Below are 12,145 nucleotides of genomic sequence, written 5' to 3'. Positions count from 1 at the left end.
CTTCATCCAGCCATGGACTAACTGTGGCTTTCCTCCCATGTGAATGCACGCCCTCACTCCTCCATGCTCAGGAGAGAGAAGTTGGATATCCCTTTTTCCTTAGCCATAGCCCGCTAAGTTGTTAGCGGGCTATGGCTAAGGAAAAAGGGATATCCAAGTCCATACTTAAAGGTAGTTTCCCCAAATGTCAAAGTCTGAGCTGGCAGTTAGGAAGAATCTTCTCTTGCTGGACAGTGGCATGGGCTGCCACGGGTAGTGGAGGACTCACTTTGGCTGGAAGTTTCCCAGTTTTTCAGCTGCCTTGCATCTGTATGCAGGAGAAAGGTGGGACAGGAAGTAGGTAAGTAAGTAAATATTGGGACCTCTATGGTTAAATTCTGCAAGGTAGCAAAAAGGTGGTATGAAAGGCAGCAGCCCCCAAAACCCTGGTCCAGGTGAGCTTACAGAAGAACAGGCCGGAGGTGACCCTCTATGCGCTTGGTTGGAGAGAAGCCAGGGGAGGCCACTGCAGAAGCGCAGGCTCTCTCTCTCTAGTTCAGGCAACAATTTCCTTTCTTGGTCAAGTTCAAACCCTCTGCTGCAATCCAGATCAGGAAACGAGTCCATAAGATTAATCCACCACACTTGACTGTGGGGAAAAAATTATTATTATTATTATTATTATTATTATTATTATTTATTAAACTTTATTTGTACCCCGCTAGCATCTCCCGAAGGATTCGATGCGGCTTACACAGTCCGAGGCCTCAACAACACAACATAACAGTACAATCTAAGCAAATCAAATAATTAAAAACAGAATAAAGCAAAGTAAACAATAGGCACAATACACTAAAACACAATAAAACTGGGCCGGGCCAAAAGGTGGGTACAAGGATTAAAAGTGCTGATGTGACAGGAGGTGTATAAAGGGCTTCCAGGGCAAGTGCGATGTGCGATGTGCAGCAATCATTGGTTCTGGTAAAGTGCTTATGGGACTTGGTAGTGGAGATTTCCTAATCTGGGAAGGCGCATCGGAAAAGCCAGGTCTTCAAGTTCTTTCTGAAGACTGCCAATGTAGGGGCCTGTCTAAGGTCTTTGGGGAGGGTGTTCCAGAGTCGGGGGGCCACCACGGAAAAGGCCCTTGCGACGCCGGTGGGATCACGAGCAGGGCCTCTCCAGATGACCGAAGTGAACGCGTGGGTTCGTAGATGGAAATGCAGTCACGCAGGTAGGCTGGTCCCAAACCGTTCAGGTCTTTGTAGGTAAGCACCTGCACCTTGAATTGGGCTTGGAATATAAACGGCAGCCAGTGGAGTTCCTTGAACAGGAGGGTTGACCTCTCTCTGTAAGGGGCCCCAGTTAGCATCCTGGCTGCTGATCGTTGGACCAGTTGGAGCTTCCGAGCTGTCTTCAAGGTCAGCCCCACGTAGAGCGCATTGCAGTAATCCAATCTGGAGGTGACCAAGGCATGGACCACTCCGGCCAGATCTCTTTTTATTGATGAAAAATGGTGACAAAATAGAAGAAAATACAAAGTCAAAAAGCCACAGTAAAACTCAGCAGTCAGGAATATCTCAGAACTAGATCAAAATTCCAAAAGCAATACTATAAAAACCTGGAACCTGTTAGCATTTCACTAACTGTACTTGGAAACTAGAAGCCTCTGGGAATGCCGGCCATGGGAAACGGGAAATCTGCCAAGGTATTGCCTCAGTCTAAACGATGCTTGATCTAACGAGATGGCCCGGGAGAGACACTTAAAACTAAAGAAACTGTTTCGGGACACACCTCCAGGCTTTGAAGCCTGTGCCTCCCTTTCCTTTAATCTGCTTGACCTTCGCAGACTCTGCGATTCCCTCCTGTTTTTCCAAATCTGTCCTTTTCTATCCTCATTAAAAAAGGCAGGTGCTAGCTCCTCTGGAGAGCTATCACCGCCTGAATCTGAAACATTCTCATCAGGCTGTGCAGTTTCACTTTCCAAGCCACTGACCTCAGAATCAACAGTTTCCAAACCATCAGGGAAAAATACATGTTCAGTATCCTGTTCAGTTGCATCAGGAAATACAATCAGAGAATCAGGTTCAGGTTCACACGCAGGCTGAATCCCAACACCCTCTGGTCAGAATTTGCGGGGCTGAAGTGGTTTCACTGGAGGAGCAAGCCCCCCCCCCCCATGGCCGCACCCTGGAGTCACTACTCCTGCCAGCGCATGGGGTGGCCACACAGAACCTCCATTGTGGCTTAGAAGAACGGTTTTCGCCTGAGCCAAGAGCAGGGAAGGGATGGGTTGTTGTAGGTTTTTTCGGGCTATATGGACATGTTCTAGAAGCATTCTCTCCTGACGTTTCACCTGCATCTATGGCAAGTGTTGGGGTTCAGCCTGAGTTTGAACTTGAGCCTTTGTTCCTCCTGATGCTAATGAAAGTATATTTACTCATGCTAATGAAAATGTACCTCTTGATGCCAATGCTCCTGAAATGAGTGAGGAAGAAACTTCTGTAGATTTGGAAAATGAAAGTACCAGTGTTCATGAGAATGTTTCAGAGGGAAGCCATGACCTTTCACTCCCTTCTGCACCTGGGAACCTTAATGAGAATAGAAGGGGCCAGATCTGGCAAGACAGGAGTAAATCACTCAGCTTGCGAAGGTCTTCCCGATTAAAAGAAATACAAACAACGGCTTCAAAGCAGAGAGGCGTATCATGAAACCAATTCTTCGGCTTTAAGTGCCTTCCACCGGGCTGACTTTCTCAGTTCAGGCATAGTTTCAGATTGATGAAGACCTTGGCAGTTCTCCCGGTTCCCTGGCCATCGTCTTGAAAGATTTCATAGAATCATAGAATCAAAGAGTTGGAAGAGACCTCATGGGCTATCCAGTCCAACCCCATTCTGCCAAGAAGCAGGAATATTGCATTCAAATCACCCCTGACAAATGGCCATCCAGCCTCTGCTTAAAAGCTTCCAAAGAAGGAGCCTCCACCACACTCCGGGGCAGAGAGTTCCACTGCTGAACGGCTCTCACAGTCAGGAAGTTCTTCCTAATGTTCAGATGGAATCTCCTCTCTTGTAGTTTCTAGGATATCAAGTACGGTTAGTGGATTGCTGACAGGTTCCAGTATTTTACAGAGTGGCTTTGGGTTTTGTTTTTGTCCATTTAAATTCATGTTTGCTGATTTTGCTGTGGCTTTAGACTTGCATTTTCCCTTTATTTTGTAACCATTTTTCTTCAATAAAAAAGCATTGTTTTTTCACAGTCAAGTGTGGTGGATAGCTATCTTAGGGCCTCGTTTCTTGCTCTGGATTGCAACAGCAAGCATCCTCAGAGGTTGTGACTCAGAGGGAAGGGATGCTCCCGGATAGGAAAGGGTGGCCTTGGAGCAGTCCAGCTCTGACCCCGGCCAGGCTTCTCCCCACAGAGAGCTGGTCCTTGGCTGCTGATGTGAAGCCTCCTCCTCCTCCTCCTCCTCCTTCTTCTATCTTATCACCCCCAGCATCACCCTTGGGTTCAAGGAATCTCCAAGTCAATACCTGCTGTTCCTCAGCCTTTGGGGGATGGAAATCCCTTTGGAGGAGATGCCTCTCCCCGTGCAATGGAGAGAAAGGGGAGGAAGGAGGGAGGGAGGGAGGGGGCCCCTTTGTTCTGGGGGGCTGATGGTTGTTTTAATGTCATGTCAGACAAGGGAGCGCGAATGGCCCTGACAGATCTGCGCCGGGCGAGGGATTTGTTGACTTTAAGCCTCGTGGAGCTGGAAGGTTATGTCAACACCTCCTCCGGTGGGGCTGTCAGCTTCACAAAGCAAGGAAGTTTTTTATTTGTTGGGGGGAAAGGGGTGTTTTTCTGTTTTGATTTCCAGTTTCCTTTAATCCTGGGAGGCTTGTATCTTGATAACCTTCCTTGCAAGGTAATCCGGGAGGTCAGGGGGTCGCCTCGACCTGGGAAGGGGAAGTAATCTTTCAGCTCACTCGCTCGCTCGCTCATAATCGACTCCAGCAGTTGGGCCTGAACTCTCTCAGCGGAGCAAGGCACTCCTCCTCCTTCACTTTTTTCTCCTCTTTCAATGGCCCCCCTTTCCTCCTCCACTGTTTACTTTCAACCAGATGGTTTGCACAGATTGTGGCGGGGAAGGCCAAGATCCATAAGGAAGGCTTTGACCTGGTCCCAGACCCAGTTCCCTGCCCCGAGCTGATGCCCTTTTGCACCAAGCCCATGACATTCACTTGCCACTTCCTGGGCAGCTTTCATAGAATCATAGAATCATAGAATCAAAGAGTTGGAAGAGACCTCATGGGCCATCCAGTCCAACCCCCTGCCAAGAAGCAGGAATATTGCATTCAAATCACCCCTGACAAATGGCCATCCAGCCTCTGTTTAAAAGCTTCCAAAGAAGGAGCCTCCACCACATTCCGGGGCAGAGAGTTCCACTGCTGAACGGCTCTCACAGTCAGGAAGTTCTTCCTCATGTTCAGATGGAATCTCCTCTCTTGTAGTTTGATGGCCTGCTTTGGAGAGCAGGCCATCATTTGTAGCTGAATCTTGGGGTAGGGTCTTGGCAGTGGTCCTTATTTATTTATTTATTTATTTATTTATTTATTTATTATTTGAACGTATATGCGGCCACTCCCCTGGGGCTCGGAGTGGCTTACAAGAATGGCTAAAATCTAACACAATTTAAAAACAATTTAAAACAATTTAAAAACAGCAATATCAAAAATCAAAAGCCCGTTGAAACAGGTATGTCTTCCATGCCCTGCGGAAAGCTGGTAAGTCCCGCAAGGCACGGACTTCAGGTGGCAGAGTATTTCAGAGTGATGGTGCCACTGCTGTGAAGGCTCTGTGCCTGGTTGCCGTTAGACGCAAGGTCTTGACCCTGGGGACTTCCAATAGATCTTGGTCCTCAGAACGGAGGGATCTCTGGGGTTGGTAGGGGGTGAGGCGGTCCCTCAGGTCCATCGGCCCCAGACCATGCAAGGCCTTCAAGGTGAGTCCCATCCCTTTGAAAGTGATCCGGTGCTCAATGGGTCACCAATGCAGCTGCAGTCAGATTGGGGTGATGTGGCATCTCATCAGAATTCCCGCAAGAAGCCGAGCAGCTGCATTCTGTACCAACTCGAGCTTCCGGATCACCAACAGAGGAAGGCCAATGTAGAGGGCGTGACAGTAGTCCAGTCTTGAGATGACCGTGGCCTGGATCACCGTAGCAAGGTCGTCCCTGGACGGGGAGGGGGCCAGCCGTCCAGCCTGCTGCAGGTGAAAGAAAGAAGGTGGGTCTGCTCACGGCGGAGAGAGACCTGGGCCTCCATCCTCAGCAGAGGGTCCAAAAGGACTCCCAGACTCTTGACCAACGAGGACGGGTGTAGCGCCTCGCCATCCAGGGTAGGCAGCTGGATATCCCCACTGCCCTTAGCTGACTGTGGAGACCTATTCTTGATCTTCGTGTTCTTTCGCAGTTCGTATGTTCTTTCCTCCATCCAAAGCAAGGAATGGTGGCATCCCCAGCCACACCAGGCTCTCTGGAGAATGGCTGAGGGAGTGGAGCATGCTTAGTTGGGAGAGGGTGCGGGGACGGCCATCTTTAAGCAGCTATTTATTTATTTATCATGTCAGGAGCAAACCAGACAGTTGTATTGCATTTTTTAACAAACAAACAAACAAAACACAAAGTTTGCAAGCTTGGTAGTTGATTAAATGTCCTTTGACCAGTATCTGGCCACTTGGAGTGCCTCTGGTGTTGCCGCAAGAAGGTCCTCCATCGTGCATATGGCAGGGCTCAGGTTGCATTGCAGCAGGTGGTCAGTGGTTTGCTCCTCTCCGCATTCGCATATCAAGGATTCCACTTTGTGGCCCCATTTCTTGAGGTTGGCTCTGCATCTGATGGTCCCAGAGCGCAGTCTGTTCAGCGCCTTCCAAGTCGCCCCGTCTTCTGTGTGCCCAGAGGGGAGTCTCTCATTTGGTATCAGCCACTGGCTGAGGTTCTGGGTTTGAGCCTGCCACTTTTGGACTCTCACTTGCTGAGGTGTTCCAGCGAGTGTCTCTGTAGATCTAAGAAAAGTATTTCTTGATTTAAGTCGTTGACGTTCTGGCTGATACCCAAACAGGTGATAAGCTGCCTTGGTCCTTTCACTATTGGCTGCCACTTCCCGGCGGATGTCAGGTGGTGCAATACCGGCTAAGCAGTGTAATTTCTCCAGTGGTGTGGGGCGCAGACACCCCCTGATAATGCGGCATGTCTCATTCAGAGCCACATCCACTGTTTTCTGTGTGCCCAGGGGAGAGTCTGGGTTTGGCCCTGCCACTTTTGGACTCTCGCTTGCTGAGGTGTTCCAGCGAGTGTCTCTGTCGATCTTAGAAAACTATTTCTTGATTTAAGTCATTGACATGCTGGCTGATACCCAAACAGGGGATGAGCTGGAGATGTCTCTGCCTTGGTCCTTTCACTATTGGCTGCTCCTTCCCGGCGGATGTCAGGTGGTGCAATACCGGCCAAACAGTGTAATTTCTCCAGTGGTGTAGGGCGCAGACACCCCGTGATAATGCTGCATGTCTCATTAAGAGCCACATCTACTGTTTTCTGTGTGCCTAGGGGGTAGTCTGGGTTTGAGCCTGCTACTTTTGTACTCTCGCTTGCTGAGGTGTTATAGCAGCTGAAGGACCATCATCATTTAGGGCAGGCACGGCAAACTTTGGCTCTCTTCCAGCTGTTAGAAATTGTGGGAGTTCAAGTCCAAAACTTCTGGAGGAGTGCCAAAGTTTGCCCATACCTGACTTAGAAGAGGGGACAGGATTGTTCTCTGATGCTCTGGAGGCTTAGGCAGGAATCCCAGCAAAACACACAAGAAGAGATTCCACGTAAACATTTGAAGGAACTTTCTGAGTGCAGGAGCTGTTTGAGTGTTATGTAGATTTTCTTGTCGTCTTCATCTTTGGAGGCCTTTCAGCAGAGTTTTAACACTGCCAATAGCATGTTTTTAGCCATGTATCCCTGCATTGGGCATGGCAGCCCTTGGGGTCCCTTCTGCCTCCAGGATTCCCTGGCAAACACGACCTCTCTCCTGTTCCAAATGTGAGGGGGAGCTGAGGCTGTGAAGCAGGAAAGAGCCTGGATTGTCTTTCCTTGGCTCAGAGCCTCTGGGGCACCTGGACAAGGTCCCAGGCAGGCACCCTCCCTCCCTTGGTGTCATATTTATGTATTACTAGCCGTCCCCTGCCAGGCGTTGCTGTGGCCCAGTCTAGTGATCTGGAATATAAAGTAATGAGAAAGTGTTGGTTTCTAATATATATAATTTCTTTTTGCTTGTTGGGTAAGCAGTATTTCTTGCTGTTTCATGGTCAGTGTTGATGTCGAGATTGTCTGGTTTGCCTACATGCAACATATAATTGTCCTTCTTTAGGGGTCCCTTTTGAATCTATGATACTATATATCTCTCTCTGTGTGTGAATCATATACATCTATATCTCTGGCTGGCTGGCTCTTTGTCAGGAGGGCTTTGATTACGTTTCTTGTCCTGGTTAAGGGAGTTGGACTGGATGGCCTTAAGTATTTTCTGTTGGTCATGGGGGTTCTGTGTGGGAAGTTTGGCCCAATTCTGTCGTTGGTGGGGTTCAGAATGCTCTTAGATTGTAGGTGAACAATACTCCCAGCAACTACAACTCCCAAATGTCAAGGTCTATTTCCCCCAAACCCTATCTGTGTCCATATTAGGGCATATGGAATATTTGGTCCAGATCCATCCTTGTTTGAGTCCACAGTGCTCTCTGGATGGAGGTGAACTACAACTCCCAAACTCAAGGTCAATGCCCACCAAACCCTTCTAGTGTTTTCTTGTTGGTCATGGGAGTCCTGGGTGTCAAGTTTGGTTCAATTCCATCATTGGTGGAGTTCAGAATGCTCTTTGATTGTAGGTGAACTATAAATCCCAGCAACTACAACTCCCAAATGACAAAATCAATTTTTTTAAAGTGAAGGACATACATTGGGTGGTTAGGTGCCTTGTGTCCAAATTTGGTGTCAATTCATCCAGTGGTTTTTGAGTTCTGTTAATCCCATAAACAAACATTACATTTTTATTTATATAGATTTGTTTACTTTATTTCATAGAATCATAGAACCATACAGTAATAGAATTGGAAGAGACCACATGGGCCATCTAGTCCAAACCCTTGCCATGCAGGAAAAGCACATATCAAAGTACTACTGAGCGTCTCCCTGTGAGGGCTCAAGGCAGCCAACAATCCCACACTAAAATAGAATAAATACCCTTAAAATAGCCTTTCAAACTCACAGTCCCCATCCACACTTCTCCAGCAGCATTATTCTTATTCTTCCTCCAATGCTTTCTGACAGAAGAAGGTCTTGACCTGCTTGCAGAGGGAGGCCGGCAGGAATGGGGCCATAGAGGCCATAGAGGACCAATCATCCTGAACCTACCTTGCAAGGCTGTTGCCAAGCAGGTAGATGCAACAACAACAACAACAGCAAAACTTTATTTATATACTGCTCTATCTCCCCAAGGGGCCTCAGAGCGGCTTCCAAGTAACATAATCAATACATACAAGAAAAAATGGCATAAACATAACATTAACAAGACAATATAAGCATTAAAACCACAATAGCACATATATTTAAAATAATCATGCCTGATGCAACAGATGGGAAGTGCTGTAGTCACACCCATCCATGACAAGAGTGTTGTAGGTGCCGTCGTCACGGGTGGAGGTCCGGGAGGTGGAGTAGGAGCTGCATCCCATTGGAGGAAGGCTTGGGGGGGGGGGGGCTTCGGAACACTTCCCCTCCCCATCTTGGGCCTGGCAGCGTCTCCAGATCAGGCAATAATATCCCTTGGAGAGCTGCTGCTGCCGGTCAGTGTGGGGAAGGCTGAACTCTGTGTACCAGCCATCAAAAGTGATGGAAAGCAGCTGCTGACCTTCCTGTGAGAAAAGGAACGGAAGGGGGTCATCCTTAGCAGCAGGTATGAGGCAGGTGTGCTTGCTTGGATAGACACCCCACTCCCCCAGACCTGGCTTCTCTTGCTGTGAAACCCTCCACGTTCAGCTCTGCCTCTCCCTCCGTAGGGGTGTCATGAATGACTTTTCGATGACTTGGAAGCATAGGTTCTTTTTATTGCAATTTCCAGTGTGAGAGGGGACATCAGATTACAGAAAAACATGTAAACAAAGAATGACATTGGACATACAGACATACAGATTCTATGCAACTGCGTTGGGTTTACAATTACATTGGCTAACAAACAAACAAACAAAGGGGAATTACATTTTCACTCAACATTCACACCACATGTACACGCATCCAAATATTACCATATCTTTTTCTCCCTCCTTGGAGAAGCACCTGTTAGGCCAGACCCTGATTTCCTGCAGACTTCCGATACATAGTTCCATAACTTCCATAATGCCATAACTTCAAAATGCTGAAATGCCAAAACTTCTTTCCCTATGAACAATGCCAAGGACCAGATCTGTGTTTTCCATACAGCAGAACCTGACTCCCTGCACAAAATCTAAGACTCCAAAAGCACACTTCTTCCTCTTCCCTTGAGAAAGAAGCCCCAAAGTGACCAGACCACTCCCGTGCAAATCTGCCATTCTCCATAGGTACACTATCTCTCTCCTTCCCATGGAGTAGAGCATAGCGGATGAAACAGACTCCTCAGGTCTGCCACACTTTGAGCATTATTAGACTGAGTCTTTTATAGGACTATTCTGCTGATGTAATCCCAAAGTTGTAAATCAATGATAGACGTCTTCCATCCTGGTTCCACCTCAGTTTCCTGACCAGATGTTGATCTTCTTGAATTATTATTATTATTATTATTATTATTATTAACTTTATTTGTAGCCCGCGAGCATCTCCCGAAGGACTCAATGCGGCTTACACAGGCCGAAGCCACAAAACATAATACAATAGAAAACATAACATAGCAATAACAAAGCAAATCAACAATTAAGCAAAACAGCAATGACAATACATCAAGACATATTAAAACTGGTTCAGCCGGCGTGAAGGGGTACAGGGTTAAAAGTGCTGAAATGGCAGGAGGGCGTAGGAAGTAAAAGTGCGGTGTGCAGCGATGTTAATTGTGCTAAAGTGCTACTAGGACTTGGGATGGGGATTCTTAATCCGAAAAGGCACAACGGAACAGCCAAGTTTTCAAATTCCTTCTGAAAACTGCTAGTGTAGGGGCCTGTCGGAGATCTTTTGGAAGGGCGTTCCAGAGTCGGGGGGCCGCCACGGAGAAGGCCCTGTCCCGTGTCCCCACCAAGCGCGCTTGCGACGTAGGTGGGATCACGAGCAGGGCCTCCCCAGATGATCGAAGCGAGCGTGTGGGTTCGTAGATGGAGATGGGGTCACGCAGGTAGGGTGGTCCCAAACCGTTTAGGGCTTTGTAGGTGAGCACCTGCACCTTGAATTGGGCTCGGAAAATAAATGGCAGCCAGTGGAGCTCCTTAAACAGAGGGGTAGACCTCTCTTGATAATGAGCTCCAGTTAGCATCCTGGCTGCTGCCTGCTGGACCAATTGCAGTTTCCGGGCCGTCTTCAAGGGCAGCCCCACGTAGAGCGCATTGAATGGTGTAGATCTTATGTTGACTTCCTTCTTAACATAAGGAATGTTGCAAACATTTCCTTAACTTGAAAGAACCATTGTCACAGTTCTTATCAATTCTCATTAGCAGGTTTCGATCACAGTTCCAGCAAGCAGGTAGTTCATCATTGCAGGCCTTAATATTATACTGGTGCTTCCAAAATTATTAACTCCAACCACACATCCTTCCATTCATTCCCACACATCATATTAAATTCATATTTGTCAAATCTGCACATTGAATTTCTTGTGACAGGGGGATCTCTGGGCCCACAGCACCATGTCGGTGAGTATAACCGGTGTGCCACCCATCTACCACACTCCTCCCCACCAGACTGCTTTTTGCGTGTGTTGTGTGGCACAGTGGCATGGAAGAAAGGGTTTCTCCACTGTTTCTCCAGGTCTTGAGCACAGAACTAGGCTACTAGGTGCGTCTTTGGGGGGCGTTGTGCCACATCTGGGGGTGCAGCACAGCCTCTCTTTGCAACCCCTTTAACTGCGGGAATATTTGGTCTCTATTGCAGAGTCGAGCACAGTGTCACCAGTGCTACGTAAGAGCATATCATAGGAAAGAGGAGAAAATAAAATAAATAGGATGCTTTGTTCAAGTTTGATAAAGATATAGACTTAGGTCACACATCCCAGAGACCCTAATTCTGACTCTTGATTTATTTATTTATTATTTAAAACTTTTATATCCCGATCTTCTCTCCTCCGTAGAAGGACTCAGCAGAAATTCAATGCACAAATACAACTAAAAACATCATAAAATCATAAGTTAAAATACAAACAAAATGAATACATATAAGCCAAACTGCCAAGATAGAATCAAGTTCAACTCAATCCGTATGTAAGGTCAGTAGTTATTAGGTTATTGCTGGACTCTGTTGCATCCCAGATCAAGAAACGAGACCATAAGATTAAATCCACCACACTGGACTGTAGGAGAAACAATCCTTGTTTATTTAATGAAAAGTTGGTTACAAAAGAAAGGTAAATGCAAAGTCAAAAAGCCACAATAGAAACATAGCAGTCAGGAAAATCTCTGAACTTGAGCAAAATTCCAAAAGCCACAATACAGGAACCAGGAACCTGTTAGCCACTTGCTAACCACGAACTTGAAAACTAGAAGTCTCTGGGATTACCAGCCATGGAACACAGGAATTCTGCCAAGGCACAGCCACAGTCCAAAACGTTGCTTGATCTAACGAGACACCTGGAAGGAGGCCCCTTAAACCAAAGAAACTATTCCTTGAAACTCCCCTTGACTTTGAAGCCTGGGCCTGTCTCTCCTGTAATCTATTTGACCTTCGTAGAAACTGTGAATCACTCCTGTCTCTCGTTATCTGTTCCCTTCGGTCCTCATTAAAAAACCCAGGTAGATTCCAAAACATTTTCATCCGGCTGTTCAGTTTCGCTTTCCCCGCCGCTGAACTCAGCATCAACACCAGTTTCCACATTGTCAGGGAAAACTACATGTTCAGTGGCTTGCTCAGTTGGAAATACTATCAGAGAATCAGGTTCAGATTCACACAGATCAGGGTCAGGTTCACACAGATCAGGCT

General features: G+C 47.2%; 1 protein-coding gene across 2 annotated transcripts in view; it reads left to right on the top strand.

Annotated features, from left to right (window-relative positions):
• EXOC6B (exocyst complex component 6B) overlaps positions 1-12,145 on the top strand; it is a 379,788-nt gene that overhangs the window by 251,054 nt on the left and 116,589 nt on the right. The window lies entirely within an intron of this gene.

Source organism: Anolis sagrei, chromosome 5, assembly GCF_037176765.1.
Source record: "Anolis sagrei isolate rAnoSag1 chromosome 5, rAnoSag1.mat, whole genome shotgun sequence".
NCBI classification, from domain to species: Eukaryota; Metazoa; Chordata; class Lepidosauria; order Squamata; family Dactyloidae; genus Anolis; species Anolis sagrei.
The sequence above is the reverse complement of the archived record's forward strand: the minus strand, read 5'-3'. Positions and strand labels throughout refer to the sequence as shown.